Source organism: Crotalus tigris, unplaced genomic scaffold, assembly GCF_016545835.1.
Source record: "Crotalus tigris isolate CLP2741 ecotype Arizona unplaced genomic scaffold, ASM1654583v1 scf7180000019364.2947544272:3078424, whole genome shotgun sequence".
NCBI lineage: Eukaryota > Metazoa > Chordata > Lepidosauria > Squamata > Viperidae > Crotalus > Crotalus tigris.
In genome coordinates, this window is record NW_024097500.1 from 2,716,117 (window position 1) to 2,734,373 (window position 18,257).

The window sequence follows — 18,257 nt, forward strand, 5'->3', positions numbered from 1 at the left end:
CCCTCGGCCTCAAGTTAGCAGACTTTCATGTAGTGGAGGGGGGACAGAGGGACGCTCCACAGCTTCTCTCAGAGAGCCGCTCAGCTCCGGGGATTTATTCACAAAGGGAGAAATCAGAAATTATGTGACCATGCCCCTTATATGAGGTAGGTAGGTAGGTAGGTAGGTAGGTAGGTAGGTAGGAAGGAAGGAAGGAAGGAAGGAAGGAAGGAAGGAAGGAAGGAAGGAAGGAAGGAAGGAATAGAGAAGGAAGGAAGAGGGAAGGAAGGAAGAAATAGAGGAATATTATCAAATCCTTTCCAAGAACCTGGGAAAGGCAGATATTATTGCTATTATTATAGCTGGTTGGGAAGGAAGGAAGGAAGGAAGGAAGGAAGGAAGGAAGGAAGGAAGGAAGGAATATTATCAAATTCTTCCCAAGAACCGGGAGAGGCAGATATTATTGCTATTATTATAGTTGGTTGGGAAGGAAGGAAGGAAGGAAGGAAGGAAGGAAGGAAGGAAGGAAGGAAGGAAGGAAGGAAGGGAGGGAGGGAGGGAGGGAGAGAGGGAGGGAGAGAGGGAGGGGGGGAAGCTTGCTCTATTTATCCGTTCTTTCTTCCTTTATTTCATGTTGAGTTTTAAAAAATTATTTTACCTTTTATTTGAGGCCGGGCTGTATAACAAAATAGCTTTCTAAAAATCAGGCTGGCCTTTGTAGATGCCTCTTCTGCTAGTGTGACAATCCCAAGGAAAGCCGTGTAAATTCTCTCCTTGCGAGAGTCTTTCATTTCTTAAAAAGACTGTTTGCTTTGGAAACAAACGAGGGAGCAGGAAGAGTGCCCGGCCACCTCTGTAGGCTGTAGTGTTTACATTTGTTTGGATGATGCCACCAATTCCCTTCCTTCTCCCTACCCCAACAGTCCAACCCTCTTATTTTCTTAGCTTTTAAAATTTTTATTCCAATTCTTTCATTCTATTTCATCAAACAAACTGGCTTTCTCGATCCAATGGAGATGGTTCCCAAGCCGGTTCGTTCTTCCTCTCTTTTTTAAAATCATCATTATTATTAAATGGCTTTCTTCTTCCTCAAATGGATTTAAAAAAAAAATCACTGGCTATCAGACCTGAAGAACTGACGCCTTTGCTGTCACTTTGATCCTAACCTCTCAGGTAAAACTCTTGAGGGAAAGTAACAAAGATGTGGTTCATAAAATGTATCTACATCAAAGGAGAACCCGTCCATCAGCAAGGCATTACTGTATAAAGGTATTAATGATGCCCTAACTTCTATCAATTAGTATTCATCTTTAACATTTCTGCTTTCCTCCCTTTTCCCCACACATTTCTATAACATCATCTCCCCACACTTGCTGAATGTGTGTTTCACAGACAGCCGTGAGTCCATTTTTCATAATTTTCTCTTCTTGACATCACATTCTCTCCCTCCCTCCCTCCCTCTTTCCCTCCCTCTCTCTTCTTTGCTTCCTGTTATCCTTCCCTCTCTTTCACTTTCCCCTTCCAGCTAATCAATAAGCAAACAGCCTCATAATTTTCTCCAGATTCTCCAACAGTATTTTCATGTAGGTATGTGTATATATATATATATATATATATATATATATATATATATATATATATAGTTTACATTGTTTTATCCTTCTGGAACAGAATGTTTTAAAAAATCAACCTTCCACAAATGTTAAGTCTCCCTCCGAAGCTGCCTTTTCTACCCCTTCCAGCCCTGTGTGTGTGTGTGTGTGTGTGTGTGTGTGTGTGTATACACACACACACACATATATATACATACACACACACACAAACACACACATACATATATATATATATATATATTTATATACATACAACTTTTTTTTAAGAAGGAAAAAAAGGCAATAGACCTCAGGGATTGTCATTAGATCGGATGGCAAGGCTTTATGGAGTGTGTTTTGCATAATTACATACCAAAGCCAGGATAGTCACCCTCACATTTTATGGGTCAGAAACCATCCACAATTGACACATTATATTCCAAGAAGCCTCAGTCCATTCAGCGATAGAGAAAACTATTCTGCTTAATCTAGAACTCAAGGAGAATGAGTCTCTCCCACCCCAAAATAAGAAATCCCAGAAGAGATTACTGCCCAACTGACAGGGTGTTTACATATAGATATAAAGTTCAGAGGATTGGTGTGGGCCCCCCGGGGGTGGGGGAGAGAAGGGGAGGGGAAAGGCTGCCACCAGCAAAATGTGATTAAGATGCACAGAGGGGCCTTAACAAAAAAGAAGAAGAAAAGAAAAGTGAAAGCTTTCACTCCCCCCTTTCATCACCCTTTCCCCCACTGCTTTACCCCAAGCGTTACTATTCTGTAATTAAGATGTTTCTCTTTGGTAAGACAGATTCCAGCCAGTGAGCTCTGAAAAAAAAGCTTTATCAGATCTGGGCTGCGGTACCCTGGGCAGCCACCAGATGGCAGGCAAGAGATGAAAAGAACCTTCGCTGCCACCTGTTGGTCACCCAGGATACTGCAGCCCTGGTGCAGCAGCCCAATCTTTGAAGTCAGCCTGGTCCCATTATCCCATCCTTGCCTAAATCCATCCACAGCTGGCTCTCTTTTTCGCTAGGTCCACTCCGCCTGCAGACAGGCAAGATGGCCTGAGCCATCTTCTTTTAAAAGGGGGTGAGGTGGGGTGGAGGAAGGAACTCTTTAAAGGAGGAGAAAGAGTAGCAGAGGGGAAATAATAGCACAGATCACTGGCAAGTACATGTCACTGTTGCACTGAATATTAATTAATAGAGAGGTGCATTTCCTGAGTTCTCCATCTCACTTTGCTGCCATGCGGTGCTTTTATCTTGACCGCTGTCTAACGTGAGTTTGCTGTTTTTAATCTCAGAATGAAAGAAAGAAAAGGTTAGTTTTTCGTTTTAGCCTTATCTGCTCTTTGGGCACGAAGGGACCCCCATTTCCGGGCCTTCTTTTCCAAATGGGGTGGGAATACTTTTACACAGAAGGGGTGGCATGGGTAAGTTTGATTGTTGGTTTGATGATTGATAAAAGGGGACATATGTTGAGATGACAGAACTGAATTTCAGGCCTTCGAGATTTCCATAAGAAGTCACAAGCCTGTAGATTAAACCTGAGACCTTATCTGCTGTGTATCATGAAAGACATATACTTTGTGCTAGCTTCCCCTAGACAGCATACTAAAAAGCACAGATGTCACCCTGCCAACAAAAGTATGTATAGTCAAGGCCATGGTTTCCCCAGTTGCAATGTATGGCTGTGAAAGTTGGACCCTAAGAAAGGCTGAGCGCCAAAGAATGGAGGCCTTTGAACTATGGTGCTGGAGAAGATTCCTGCAAGTCCCCTGGACTGCAAGGAGATCAAACCAGTCAGTTCTAGAGGAGATCAACCCCGACTGCTCTTGAGAAGGCCAGATCCTGAAGTTGAAACTCAAATACTTTAGCCACCTAATGAGAAGGAAGGACTCACTGGAGAAGAGCCTGATGCTGGGAAAGATTGAGGGCAATAGAAGGGGATGACAGAGAAGGAGGTGGCTGGAGGGAGTCACTGAAGCAGCAGGCGTGAGCTTCAATGGACTCCAGAAGATGGTAGAGGACAGGAAGGCCTGGAGGAACGTTGTCCATGGGGTCACAATGGGTCGGACACGACTTCGCAACTAACAACAACAAGAAGAGATGTTGTGCAGTGTGGCCCACAATTGCTCGCAATGGTTCTCCAGGAGACCTGCAAGAAGCAACTTGCCAGAGACCATCTCTTGGATAGCTGAACCGGACATCCGGTTATGATGCCACTGCTTGTACCCCCATAGACGTTTTGTATATAATCCGTGGATTGTGTGTATATGTTTATTTTCAGAAGAAGAAGAAGAAGAAGAAGAAGAAGAAGAAGAAGAAGAAGAAGAAGAAGAAGAAGAAGAAGAAGAAGAAGAAGAAGAAGAAGAAGAAGAAGAAGAAGAAGAAGAAGAAGAAGAAGAAGAAGAAGACGAAGAAGAAGAAGAAGAAGAAGAATAAGAAGAAGAAGAAGAAGAAGAAGAAGAAGAAGAAGAAGAAGAAGAAGAAGAAGAAGAAGAAGAAGAAGAAGAAGAAGAAGAAGAAGAAGAAGCCGCCACATTTCAGGCTTGAGGAAATGTACCTGACTGGAAACTCTACAGCAGACTTGGGTGACTGTGGAACTCAAAGCACCAACCTCTGGAGTTGCTGAAGTTCCGACGGAAAAGCATTTTCTACTCCTGGGACCCTCTTGGGAGAGTGGATTATTCAAGGCTTCCAATTGCCGATGGTGATCCTGGAGCCTAAAGAAAATGGCTGAAATCTCTGGAGTTGAGCTAAGGAAGAGATGGGCAGCCTGCCGTTCTCCAGATGTAGCGGACTACATCTCCCACAAGCCCTTGCCATTGGCCCCGGCGTGCCTGGGGCTTTCGGGAATTGAAGTCCCACCCATCTGGAGAAGCAGGCGTGGCTACTCGGGAGGAAAAGGAGCAATTCTGCCTCGAAGGTTCTTCCCCCAGGATCAAACAGATCGGGTGTGCGGAGGGGGAGAGGGCGACAGGTAACCCTCGGCCCCCCCCCGACCCCCGGGAATCCAGGCAGCCCCGTTTGTCGCGGCTCCTGCTTTGCTGCCGAGGGGGGGGGGACATCTCGGAATGCCTCGCGAGACAATGAGGCAGCGGAATGCTAGAGATGAAAGGTGTTCCCCCCCCCACCTCCCCACCCCGGCCCCTCTGCTCCCCTCGCCGCCGTCTTCCCGGAGGGTTCCTCGCGAATCAATCAGACTTTTCTCTTCCTATAATCTAATTATCTCTTAAAACAGCCTCGGTGGAAGCATCTGCTGCGCACGGAGGGAAATGTCAAAAAGCCCCCAGGAGTCTTCCTGGGGTGTCTTAGGAGGGCGGTCTCCCTCCCTCCCTCCCTCCATCTCTCTCTCTTTCCCCTTTCCCTCTCGCCATCTCTCTATCTATCCCTCTCTTTCTCCATCTCTCTTTCTCCTTCCTCCATCTCTCTCCCCCTTCCCTCCCTCTCTCCTCCCTTCCTCCCTTTTTCTCCCCCTCCCTCCCTCCCTCCCTCCCTCAATCTCTCTCTTTCTCGCCCTCCCTCCATCTCTCTCCTCCCTCCCTCCTTTCCTCCATCTCTCCCTTTCTTCCTCCTCCCTCCCTCCCTCTCTCCCCTCTCTCCCCCCCACAACTGTGAACCACCAAAGGTAGTTTCTCTGTCGAAAACTAGTAGTGATGTCCTGCTAGGAACACTTCTCTTAAGGTGGGGTAGGAGAAATGTTCCGTGAAAGCCTTGATGGATTAGGCTCTTCTACCCCTTGGTGCTGAAAAAGAGGGAGGGAGGGAGGAAGACACTAGCAAGCTATTTCTGTAATCCTGCCATGGATATATGTCCATTAATCTGCCAAGAGTTCAGTTCAATGGAATTTTAGATGATGATGATGATGATGATGATGATGAGAGCTCTGAGCTCCAGAAAGTCTGAATAAAAGTTTTTAAAAGTCCCGGGATAAAGTCCGTTCCCTCCACCATCACTTCCCATCAATGGAACAGGTGGAATCTTCACCAGGTTGCAGGCTTCCTTCGGAATTCAGATGGGTTCTTTCTGCTTGGTCTCCATTCTTGTAAAAAAAAGTCCACAGGGGGCCATTTCTTCACTGAGAAGTTATTGTACCTGAGAGTTTTGCCGCACCTGCCCCCCATTGACCAGAGTTCATCCACCTTCATAACGAATGTTTCAGACAACCTGGTTGGGTAAGGCTGGAAGGTGCTGCAGTGAGGAAGCCTCTGGGTGAATTTGGGCCAGTCCCTGCCTTTCAGCTCCACCAACCCCACCAGCTGGCCAGTGGGAAAGTGTGGACCACATGGGTCCAGCAGGAGTCACATTCTGCACATTCATTCATCCCGCCTAGCAAACCAGGTACCCATTTAATTTTGGGGCAATGGAGATGTTATCTAAGCACCTTCATTTGTGTGCCTAAAATGCTGTGTTGGCTGAACCTCTGGTGGAAAGTCACTGGTTTTGGTTCAGCAGAAACACAGTGCTCGGAGCAAGTCCCCTGCTTTCACTGGAACCAGCTCCTGATTGACAGAAGAGTTGTAGATGTATCTTGCATCCAAATTCCTAACAAGACCAAGGGCTTAGGGGGATGCCAGCCCAGGCATTGTCCAGAAACCTTGAAGGATTCCCCCTTACCAGAATTTTGTTCTGAACCATTTGAAAGACCAACATGAATGTATTTATCTGATTGATTGATTGATTGACAGACTGATTGATTGGTTTGATTTAGAAAAGGGTTTTATGTACCGCTTTACTACCAAAGGCTAGGGCTGGCGTGCCAAACCAGGTTTCTGAGAGGCAGCCTCTAATTTAGTTTTATTTCTTAAGGCTCTCCAAGGCCCCGGTCTGTTTTGGAGCTCTTGAAACTTGGAAATGATGAGGGTCGCATTGAGAGTTCAGTGCTACCTATTATTCAGCAATGATGAAGGAAAGAAAGAAAAAGAGAAAGAAAGGAAGAAAAAAGAAAGAGAAAAAGCAAGAAAAAGCAAGAAAGAAAGAGAAGAAGAAAAAGCAAGAGAAAAAGCAAGCAAGCAAGAAGACATATTGCTCCTGATCCAAGCTATTATTAATATGGTGGATAAGTCAAAATAAATAAAGCCACAGTCCTTGCCTCTTCTCTGGCCCACAACCCTGCTGGCCCAAACGTAAACCCTCTTTTTTAGGAATTAACCCGCCAAAGAGCCCATTCAGGAGAGCCACGCAAGTCCCGCCGGGCTACCGGGAACAAGCAACTTTTTTGCCCTTCCGCGGCCTCGTGGAATCGCCACCCTCCGTCCACATTCTGCTTGCAGGGCATTTTAACCGGGGTGTGTGTGCGTGTGCGTCCCTAATCAGTTTTCCCTTTCTCTTGCCGCCCCCCCGGCCCCCACTGAAGCTTTTCAAAGCACCTCGGGACGGCCAGGCTGAGGGGGTCTCTTCTAATGCAGTTTGACAGCGTCTCAAAGAACCCGCCGTACTGGCGGGGAGAGGGAAGAAAGAGGGGATCGATCGGTCGCCCACTTTGGGAAAGTTTTCTCTATCAAGTCTTGGGGGGGGAGGGGAGGGGAGGGGGGGAGGGAGCGAGGGACGCTCTGCGACAAGAATTCAGAATAAGCCTCGCGCAGGGCTATGGGCTTTCCCCCCTCCCCTTTTTTGGGGGGGACAGAGGTGGCGTGCGCGCACGCAAAAACATACACACGTTCCCTCCTTCTCCTTAGAACTCCGGGTCCCTTTGATGATACGCAAAAACATACACACGTTCCCTCCTTCTCCTTAGAACTCCGGGTCCCTTTGATGATACTTGACGGCCTATTAGTTCCAGAAGATCAGCCAAAAGCCTTTTTCAGCGTTTGGGAGTGGAGTGTGAAGACTCTTCTGTTTCTTTCTCCTCCTTCTCCTTCTTTCTCCTTTTTTTTTATTCTCCTTCCTTCTTCTCCTTCTCTTTCTCCTTTGTTTTTCTCCTTTTCTTTCTCTTTCTCCCTTCTCCTTCCCCTTCTCCTCCTTCCCCTTCCATTCTCCATCACTTCTCCTTCTCTTTTTTCTTCCCTTTTTCGTGTATTCTTTCTCCTCCTCCTCCTCCTCTTCCTTTCTTTCTCCTTTGTTCTTCTTCTTTCTTCTTTTCCTTCTCTTTCTCCCTTCTCTTCTTGTTCTCCTTCCTTCTTGTTCTTTCTTCTTTCCCTCCCACTCCTTCTCCTTCCATTCGCCATCACTTCTCCTTCTCTTTTTTCTTCCCTTTTTCTTGTATTCTTTCTTCTCCTTCTTTCTTTCTCCTTTGTTCTTCTCCTTTCCCCTTTTCCTTCTCTTTCTCCCTTCTTCTTGTTCTCCTTCCTTCTTGTTCTTTTTCCTTTCCCTTCCACTCCTTCCCTTTCCATTCTCCATCACTTCTCCTCCTGTTTTTTCTTCCCCTTTTCACGCATTCCTTCTTCTTCTCCTCCTCCAGGCCCTAAAATGTTACTTCCTTAATTGTGGACGCGCCACGGGGACGCCACTTTCCATCACTTTTCTCCCCCCCCCCAAAAGTCGGCGACTTTATTCCCCGCGCGTGGCCGTTTGGCTGCCCTGTTCTATAAACCGGCTATTCAAAAACGCCCCAATTTGCCTCCCTCCAATTTTGTGTTGAACTGACAAAAAACAAAAAACAAAACCTCCAAGTCCCTCTGAAGTCGGGCAGTCGCTCTTCCGAGATATCTCGGAGTGGGGACAGGTGGAGATGCCCGGGCTGTATATTGTGCAGGAAAAGGACTCGCTTTTGAAAAGTGCGATCCTCAGTTTTTGTTTTTCCTCCCTAAAAAGCGTCCATGGTTTTTAACATTTTCGGCGGCTAGTCCGCAGGATCCTGGTGAAACCGAAGCGTCCTACGTAGGGGAGGGGGAAAAAAAATCGTATTCGGCGTTTCTTCCATAAAACAGGAGAACCGCACACAGAGATTCCCCCTTCAGATAGAATCTTTCCGCCTAATTTGAAAGCCACCAAACTAAGGCTGAATTAACAAGTTGCCTTTCCCAAATTCTTTCGGGAAAAAGTCAAACCGTTTTAACACTTTAGGAAAGCCAGCTTCAGTCGGCAGATCAGTCAACCCAAAGCGTTCTTGACTAACCGGCCCTTGAAAGAGTAATCCTGGCGCTGGCGCTGGCTTCGATTTAAGAGAATTCTCGTTCGTTTTCCTGCAGCCGGGGTGAACTCTTGGGTGCAGCTGAAAAGATTCCACATTTTCAGCAAAGAGACGCAGGTCGCCGGGCGAATAACCTCGCCTTGAGTTCCGGCTTATACCCCCGGTTTTACGGTTCCCGGACAGGTAAACCTATTCCCTCCCAGCCAAGAATAGCTTTTGGGGGGGGCGGTGTGTGTGTGTGTGGGGGGGATAATCTAAGTCACGGGTCAACTGAAAAATCTGGGCAGCTGTGGGGCATTTGAAACCCCTCAAAAAGGGGCTGCAGGAATATTGTAAGGCGGAAGCGTCTGGCGGGGAAGAAGAGACGTCTTAGGGTCGGGGATTTACAGCAAAGGGAGGGAGGAGATCAGTCCCCCCTCCCGCAGGTCCCGTCCCATATATTCTCTAAGCAGCCAAGTATTCTCCCCCCCCCCCTTCTTCCCTACATAGTTCTGTCTGTCTTCTTTTTTAATTTTTTTTTCTTTCACCTATATTCTTTTTTATAAACAACTCAAGGTGCTGAACATACTTAATTCCCCTCCCCTTCTTATTTTTCCCACAACAAACAACTCTGTAAAAAGTGGGCTGGGCTGAGGGAAATTAATTGGTCCAAAGTCACCCAGCTGGCTTCCTACTTAAGGGGGGGGGGACTAGAACTCACGACCTCCTGGTTCCTAGCTTTCCCCACTAGACAAACTGCCTCTCTTTTCATTTCTTTTTCCTTGGGGGGGGGCTCTCCTATAATTTTTACCTATATTTCCTTAATTGTTTCTGTTTTCCTGGTTGTTTTAATGTTTTCTTTTCTTTACCCTACCTCCGGGTTTTGTTTTTTTTCGGGGGTGGGGGGAAGCGTTGTAGCAGTTGCCTAGTTTTACTTAAGATTTAAACCACCCGGAACTAAAGCCGGAAAAGAAGATCAAAGACTAACTTCAGGACAGGCTTTTGGTCCTCTCCAAGTTCCTTTAGTTAGAAACTAAAAAATGCCACTCTGGCCCCAGACGGCTATCTTCTTAAAAAATGACAGACCTCCATTTATTCCGGCTGGGGATGATGGGGTTTGTAATGGCACGTCCTAGAAAGGCACCCGGATTAGCTGTATACCTCACTTTTCTAGTCCAACCGTTATGGAGAAAAGGACTAGCAAATGGAGAATTTTCCCAATTTTGGACCAGTTTTATGAGCTGTTTGGTTTCCGGTCTCACCCAAACTTCTTGCAACAGGAATTCAGTTGCAAATGATAGAAAAACGCTATTTTAGAGGAATTACACACACACACACACACACACACACATAAGTGGCAAATTGGATTTTTCAAGCAGGCTGGTGCTGCTGCCTCTAAACCAAAACTTATCTGAAGCAGAAGAGAAATGCAAGCATTGAAAGCACCAACCGACAATGGGCATCCAGTTAATTAAGAGAAATGGAGGTGATGATGGGATCCGGTCTATATACTTATGTTTATCCATGAGGGAAAGGGGTGCACATAAATGCACTACTGGGGGAACCCCAAAAATTTCTTTGTGGGCAAACGGTTAACAACAGTTTTTCCTACTTCTTTGTCTACAAACAAATACCGATTTTATATTGAGGATTTGAAAACGTGAAGTTGGACTAGCCGCCTGCCTATTTGGTTGGGTAGATGCGAAATATGTAAGATAGCCTCCTTTTGCATATTTACTCAAAAGAAAGTCCCACTATATTTATATCTATATCTATATATATTCAGAAAGGATTCAATTTGCAGCAATTTTTAATTCTCTGAATTCAAATAGTCTTCTATATCTTTAAAGATCTTAAATGAAGGGCCTGAACGTTTAATATTATTCTGTTTCCTGACGATGCCTCTCTAATTAGATAAACTTTGCAGGTAGGAAAAAAAGGGGATGTTTGGACAGGAAATAAGGAAGGGGCAGGGGGGGGAAAGCTAATTTTCTTTTTTAAAAAACTGGACGTCTCATGTCGAATATATGTATATATGGTTTACTCTCTTACAAAGAACCGCAGAAAGGAGTTTGTGCAGCTTCAACGCCACTCTTCGACTCCAATGCGGCCTTGGCGAAGCTGCATATTATTCACAAAATAATATTTTATTCTCCATGAACGCGGTCGATCGTCCCTTCCTGTTGCAATTATCCCTTTGCAGAGTCGCCGCCGTCCAGGAGGCGGATTCCTCGCCCCTTCCCAGACCCCCTTCCCCACCTTTCCAATCGAAAACTCTTTCTCCCCTTTGATGAAGAATCGAAGGATGCAAATATGGTTTAAAGGCCCCGCGTGGAGTGTTGTGGTGGCTGCTGGCCTAGATTCATTACTAGGATTCGAGGGAAAAGGGGTAAAAGGCGAATCTCACCCAGGGCGGCGGAGATTACGGAGTCTGTCAGAACCTTTCCCGGGGGAGGGAGTGAATGGAGGAGAGGAGGAAGAGGAGGAGGAGGAATACGAACTTTGTAGTTTAGCACCCGTTAAGCTAGCAGGGCCCACTCCTCGCTCATTTGCACCCGCCGAAGTTTTCCAGCCGCACCTTTGGGGATACAGCCTCTTTTGCGTTTCTCGCTTTTCATCCCGGAGGACCAATAAAACGCCGCGGTTGGGCCTTGAGGAGGGGGAAAAAAAAAATTGGGAAACTGTTTCTCTTTGAGTTCTTCTCCTTGGCAAGGCCCGGCTCGGCCGGCCGGCCGTCTGGCTGGCTCCGGCAAAAGGGAACCCCATCCATCCTGCAGCTCAACTCCCCCCCCGGGGGGGGGGCTCCGAGGCGAATGCCGAATAGGCGCTCCGGCTCTCGGAGGACGACCCTGAGCCAGAGCCAAGCGCAGGATCCGATCTCAGGACACCCCTTGCCCACCGACTTCAATGCAGGCAGGCGCCGACCCCCCCCCCCCCAGACGGCCGTCGGGAGCGAGGTGTCGCTGTGGGGTGATTAGGAATCATTTGGGGAGGGGGAAGGTTGATCATTTTTAATAAGAAAACTCACCGGGGGACGGGGAAACAAACGGAACAGAGCCTTTGGCTTCTAAATCCTCATTCCTTGCCTTTAAAAAATAAAAAAATAATAGAAATAGGTGGGCGCAAAGATTGGGGAAGGAAGTCTGGCGTTAAACCGGCTTTGGGTGCCGGCTTGTTGAATCAGCCATTTTAAACAGGCCTTCGCGGGAAGCAAGGCAATGAAATGAAGGAAGTCGCCCTGCGCATCTACGCCGGCTCGGCTCGGCCAGGCCTGGTGAATTATAACAAATGAAACCAGCCGTTGTTTTTTTTTTTTTTTTCCTTTTTCCTTTCCTTTTTTTTAAAGGAAAACTGTAATGCCACGGGTTTTTCCTTTCGTGTGTGTGTGTGTGTGTGTGTGTGTGTGTGTGCGCGTGCGCGCGCCTTGTCTTTATTCCAGAAATCCTTCCGATTTTTAAAAGAATATAATGAAAATTAAAGAATAAAAGAACCGTCACATTCGCACGTGGTGTTCAGATTTATCTATTCATTTTTTTAAAAAAGAAAATCTGCCCGTGCCCGTTCTTCAAAGGCTGAACATTGATTGGGGTGAAGTTGCTCGAATACTAAAAAATCGCCAAGTGTTCGTGAATAAAGCTTGTTTTCGGTCTTCTACCGGTACCTAATTCTCCCTGTCCCTGCGCTGCAGTATTTACCCTTCCATATTTTCTCTTCACCACTAGATAGATGGATAGACGGACGGACAGACAGACGTATAATTTACAGACTATCCAACTCTCATAGACCAATTCTTATCTTTCCCTTCCTCCCTTCCTCTTTTTCCTTTCTGCCTTCCTCTTTTTCTTCTTCTCTTTCTTCTTCATTTCCTTCCTTCCTTCCCCTCTCTTTTCTTTTCTTTCTTCCTCTTTTCCTTCCTCTTTCCTTCCTCTCATTTCCTTGTCGTCCTTCCTTCCTTCCTTCCCTCCATTCCTCCCAAGCCAAGGGAGAAGGAGGCTCTCCCCTCCCCTCTTTTTTTTTACCCAGTGCAATTGCCTCTCTCTCTCTCTCTCTCTCTCTCTCTCTCTCTCTCTCCTGACACTTCCCTCGCCCGAGCCGTTGCTAACCAGCTCTCGCCCAGACCTGTCACCTTGGAGCGCCACCTCGCCGCTGAAAAGCGAACTGCAGCGCCCCTGCAGGAACCCGAAAAACGGGGCTGCGGAAAGCAGCGCTTGGATTTCCCCACTTTCTCTCACTCCTTTCTCCTCCTCCCTCCCCTCCTCTCCTCCTCCCCCCCCTCCGCCCGCCCGCTCCCTCGCTCTCTTCATAATCAAAGCGAGTTAATAGAATGGGACACTTGAAAGTGCCCCTTTTCACTAGGAGTTGAAGAGACATTGTAGCATCCTCGGTATCTCCCGTAGTATCAGTTCGGGTGGGTGGGCGTTTGAAGAAAGTGGAAAGGAAGGGGTGGGCAAGCCAGAGGGAGGGGTGGGCAGGAAAGGCGACACCCAGCCCGGGTGTCGTGTTTCGCCGAGAGGGGCCAGCGGTAACCTAAGCTGCGAGGTTTGAATGCAAGTTCTACAGTAACAGCTCGCTTTTCACACCTCGCCTAGGATTTAAAAGCCTCCCCAAGCTTTCGTTCGCTTGTTTCCTTGGCCGTTTGTATTTAATTCCAAGATGGAAGGTAACTAAACTCGCCCTGCGGAGCCTTAGCGAAAGGAAAAGTCTCCAGTTACGTCCAGGGAGGGGGGAAAAAAAGGCTCAGCGACGAATCGTAACCAGGAAAAGAAAGAAGAGGAAAGGAAGTCGCTCTCAGCTTTAAATTCTGAAAGTTGAAGCCCCCCAAGGTGGTCTCAGCTCTCCCCGGGCGAGGAAAACGTCTAAAACCTGCCATTTTTTTACACCAAGTCTTGGGGATCCTGCCTCTAGAATCCAGCCAGGCGTTTTAGGGCATGGCTGAGTCGTGTTATCGTTCCCTCCCCTCTTTTTTTTTTTCATTTTGAAATCCACTCGAATTAAATAGTATTTTCTCTCCTCAAAGATTTAAGGACCACAATTTTTTTTTTTAAGCTAGTGGGATAAAATAGAAAAAAGTATTCAGAGTCGCTTCTCTGGGTTTGTTTTTAATATTCAGAAAACACCATTTGTAGGAGGGAAGAGTCGTAGTAAAGAACAAGGGGCCAATATGAAAGAGCAGACTTTCCAGAAATAATATGAATTTTGTCCCAGGTATAATGGGGAGAGGTTTTCCGAGGCTATATTTTAAAGGTCTAATTTGGGGACCATGGTTCTGGTTAGCTCCAGCTCAAACCTTACATATTTCTACATTTATTCCCTTGTTTAGCCAAAGAGATTATTGATTTCTCGGATTGATTTCTCCCCCCAGTCAATACAATAAAGTGACTAGAAGGGTGTCCTTAAAATAAATTGGGAGGCTGTTGATTCAAGGCCAGGACACTATATTTTGGATCTGGGGAACCAAGGAAATATTATTCCTTGTACACCACGTCCAATAGATGTTCTTGTTGTTGTTGTTGTGTGTTTCAATTCTTCTTCTTCTTCTTCTTCTTCTTCTTCTTCTTCTTCTTCTTCTTCTTCTTCTTCTTCTTCTTCTTCTTCTTCTTCTTCTTCTTCTTCTTCTTCTTCTTCTTCTTCTTCTTCTTCTTTCCTTGTTATGTTATATTGCTATCCATCTTTAATTTACCAACCATGGGAAGAGTTGGTGTATAAGAAAGGGAAAAAGAGAGACTCAGCATAAACAGAATCTGATTTGAAAACAATATAGCCGAACAGCTGTGACAGGTGGATCCCCTTGATAAAGGGTGGGGGTGGAGCAAGGAAGATTCTGCCTTGTCAGTTTGAGTGTTAGATAATGTGTAGGATCCACTTTTCTTAATAACAAAGGATTCAATACACAGTCTGGATTGAAGAGACAAGCTTTGATCACATCAACTGAAAAGGGGGTGCCCTTCCTTCCTCCCTAAATATTTTCCCAATTTTATAAAAAAGGAAGAGAAAGGAAGGGAGAGAATGGAATTTTTATCCTCCCCTTTTTTCTTTTTTCTTCCTAGTCTCCTTTCCTGCCCTTCCCCTTTCTCTTTCCAGAAATATGAAATATCAGGATTATGTCTCTTGCCGCAAAGATGCAAAATAACCGGGCGGAATTTGTATTACAACCCAATCATAATGTTTCAGTGATGGTAAACATGTAGCCAGAGGGTGTTGCTAATGATTCTTGGATTAGAGAGAAAGATAGAGAAGAAGAAGCGGAAGGGGGGGAGAGAGAGAGAGAGAGAGAGAGAAAGGGAGAAGGATTGCATCAAAAGGCAGCCTGAAATTTAACCATTAATCCGGAATATATCAAGCCATCCCTCAGATCACAGAGGCAGGGGGAGAGGCAGAAAAAAAATCGACCATTAGCGTGACACCTCACTCACTCAAATATTCACACACACAATTCATAGCAGACAGTTATATTATTATTATTATTATTATTATTATTATTATTATTATTATTATTATTATTTCCAACCAACTCATAATGCTTTCTTGGAGTTCTGGATGAAATGGAAGCAGTAATAATAATTTGCAAATTGAAGTTGAGCGATTATGGAGGAAGAAATCAATGGCTGTACCAATGATAATAGGACCCTTGGAGCAATACCCAAAGGGCTGCCTAGATACATGGAAATTTTGAACTTATTAGACCTGAGTATCCTGACTTTGCAAAAAAAAAAAAAAAACCACCCTACTCAGAACTGCCTATATACTCAGACATTACTTTAACAGCTCTTAGGTCCTTGGATAGTTAGGACTTGAACTGTTAAGTTTTTACCAGTCCCAGACTGTGAATCAAATTGAATAACAAGAACAACAACAACAACAACAACAACAATAGAGCTCTTAGATCCTTGGTTAGGACTTGAACTGTTAAATTTCTACCAGTCCCAGACTGTGAATCAAATTCAACAACAACAACAACAACAACAACAACAACAACAACAGAGCTCTTAGATCCTTGGTTAGGATTTGAACTGTTAAGTTTTTACCAGTTCCAGACTGTGGATCGAACTGAAGATTAAATCTTAAATAATAATAATGTAAGGAACTAAAAGGTAATCCCCCCTTCATTAGGGAGCAGCGGAAGGGGGGGGAAATGGCACTGGAGGGGGACATGGAGAATAGACCCACACAAACCGATACACACATTCCTTTTCATGAGGCCATACAGGTGGCCATCTGAAGCCCAGGTTGTAAACTGCCCAGAGTCATTTAAGTCAGATAAGTGCTGTAGAAATTTAATACACAAACAAATAAGCAAGCAAGCAAGCAAAGGGACCATTCATTTGGTTGGAAAGGTAAAATGGGGGGGCACATTGTTTGCCAGGGCTCATCCACTACAAGAGCATGGGTGTGAAAAGCAGCAAGCGTGAGTGTGGAATTGAGAGAAGGTGGTCTATCTAATCCTGCTCCTTCATCCACCCCAAGACCAAAGACATTCTCACCGGATCCCCCCCACCAAAAAAAACTTAAGCAATGCCACTGGGGAAGGAGGTGAGTGTGTGTGTGTATGGGGGGGGGCAAGCTGTTAAGTGAAGCTGGCCAGGAAAGCTAAAGCAGAGACTAAGGGTCCTTCAGCAAAGAGTCTGGGAGAAATGAATTGTGCTCCAATTTAAAGGAGAATCCCAGTTCCTGCATCTTTCTGGATTGGAATAATTGTATTCCGTGTTGGAATATATTATTACGGTTGGTCACACCCAAATGGTGAGATGTTTAGGCTGGCTACTCATTTTTATCCACCTCTCAAGTCCTTCCCAAAGATCTGAGCTGGGCAGATATTCTTGTCTGATGGTGTCAAAGGGTACCATTCTCACAAGGTGTCAGCTGTTCCAAGAAAATGGGGATTTTTTTTTGTCCGTGCCACTGGGCTTCCAGTGGTGTTCCAGATGTTTTGGGAGTGCACCCAAGGCGCCTATCATTACTGGTGCTCTCTTTGCTTGCTTGCACCACAGTTGGGTCTCTTGTTAGTGCTGCTATAATCATTTTACTATTTGATTCTTTGCTCAGCTCTTCATTTAACACACCCCTCCTATTTCTATGGCCACACAACAGTAGGCCTGGAAGCAGGTAGCCTTTCTCTGTCCTTCAGAAATAGACAGCTTCTCATCTCCTGGTGTCTTCTCCGACCCTTGGCCTTGGACACAGCCCTGCTGTCAGTCACCGCACAGGGGTGATAGATTCAGTGCATCATCCTTAGCCAGCCCAGCGACTTGTAAATGGGTTTACAATTCTGCAGTGTACCAAAACTAGCAGGATAATAGATTGGGGGGGGGGGAGAAGGATTACACATGCACGGGCACGCGAGCGTGTGCGCGCATACACACACACACACACACACACACACACACACGTATATTTCAACATATATGGCCTCTTAATGGCCTCCAGCCTATCCACTCTGTATTTGATCTATAAATGAAAGCTTTCCGGGACAATATTTCTCAGGAATCATCCATTCCCTCTCCTCTCCAAATGGAACTGGAGCTGCTGGCCATGTTAGGCACAAGGTCCATACAAGTGAACAGCAACACTGGGCAATGCGGAACCACATTTTGCCATGAACTGCAGTTAGTACTGCCAATTCATGGGGCTGAAAGTCTCTCTCTCTCCCTCCCTCCCTCTCTCTCTACCATATTCATCTCAAAAATAAGTCTCCATGAGTTCCGTGGGATTGATTCTAAAGGCTGTCGCGTTCCAGCGAAGGGGCGCGTGTGATAAGAAAGCTCCCAACGACTTGGGGAGGGGGGCAAAAAGGTAACGTCTGTAACGACGTTCTAATCCTCTCGGACACGTGCGCCTCCCGAATGGCCTTTAAGGCGACCCCCAACGCTTCCGGGGACGCGAGAAAACGCAACAGGCCTCGCCCTGGCCACCAGAAAGGAGAAGCGAGCGTGGGCCCAACCGGTCCTGGACTACAACCCTCACAACCTAACGGTTGCGGGCTGGGTGTGATGGGTGCTGTAGTCCCAACCCGCCTTCCGTGGCGCCAAACTGCAGAAAGATTTTTAACACGGTTTTTTTTCCCCCCCTCTTTGAGGGCCGCAATGGGGCAATGGCGGGGCGGGGGGAGCGGGGTAGAGCAATTCTCTCTCCCCTCCCCCCGACCTTTTTCCACTCACCGGGCATTTTCTCCCACTCCTACCGGGCACCAGAGCCCCCTTGAGGGAGGCGGTCGGCCGAGGGCGCACGGAGAGCCGGGGAGGGTTGCAGAAGAGAGAACAGTCTCGTGGGCGGAAGTTCCGCCGGACCACTCCGCCCTGACGTCATGCATTTCCAGCCGAGGAGATGCGCGGGGCGTTTGGAGGGGAAAGCGCCGCGTCAGGAAAGCTGGGAAGGTGCCGGGGGGGGGCAGGCGGGGGGACTGGGGAGTGGGGGGGGTCCAGATTACGGAAAGAAGGCGTGGCAGTCAGGCTGGGGGGCCTCCATTCCACACGCGTGGGGTTCAAGAGCCGTAAAGGGGAGGGAGTGGGTCGCAGGGGCGCGCCGCCTCTTCCATCCCGCAGCCAGGACCCCGAAGATCCCCTAATAATCTAAGGATTTCTCCAAATAAAGATCTGCTCACCCTAGAGATCCAGGATCCCCCCTCCCCCCAAAAAT

At 46.7% G+C, this 18,257-nt stretch overlaps 1 long non-coding RNA gene across 1 annotated transcript in view; it reads right to left on the reverse strand.

The window, feature by feature from the left end:
• The window catches only part of LOC120316462, a 38,776-nt gene extending 20,868 nt beyond the window's left edge, over positions 1–17,908 (reverse strand). The window contains exon 1 of the long non-coding RNA XR_005558968.1: positions 17,780–17,908. This is a non-coding gene — a long non-coding RNA (uncharacterized LOC120316462). The remainder of the gene's footprint in view (positions 1–17,779) is intronic.
• Between the last annotated feature and the right edge of the window lie 349 nt (positions 17,909–18,257).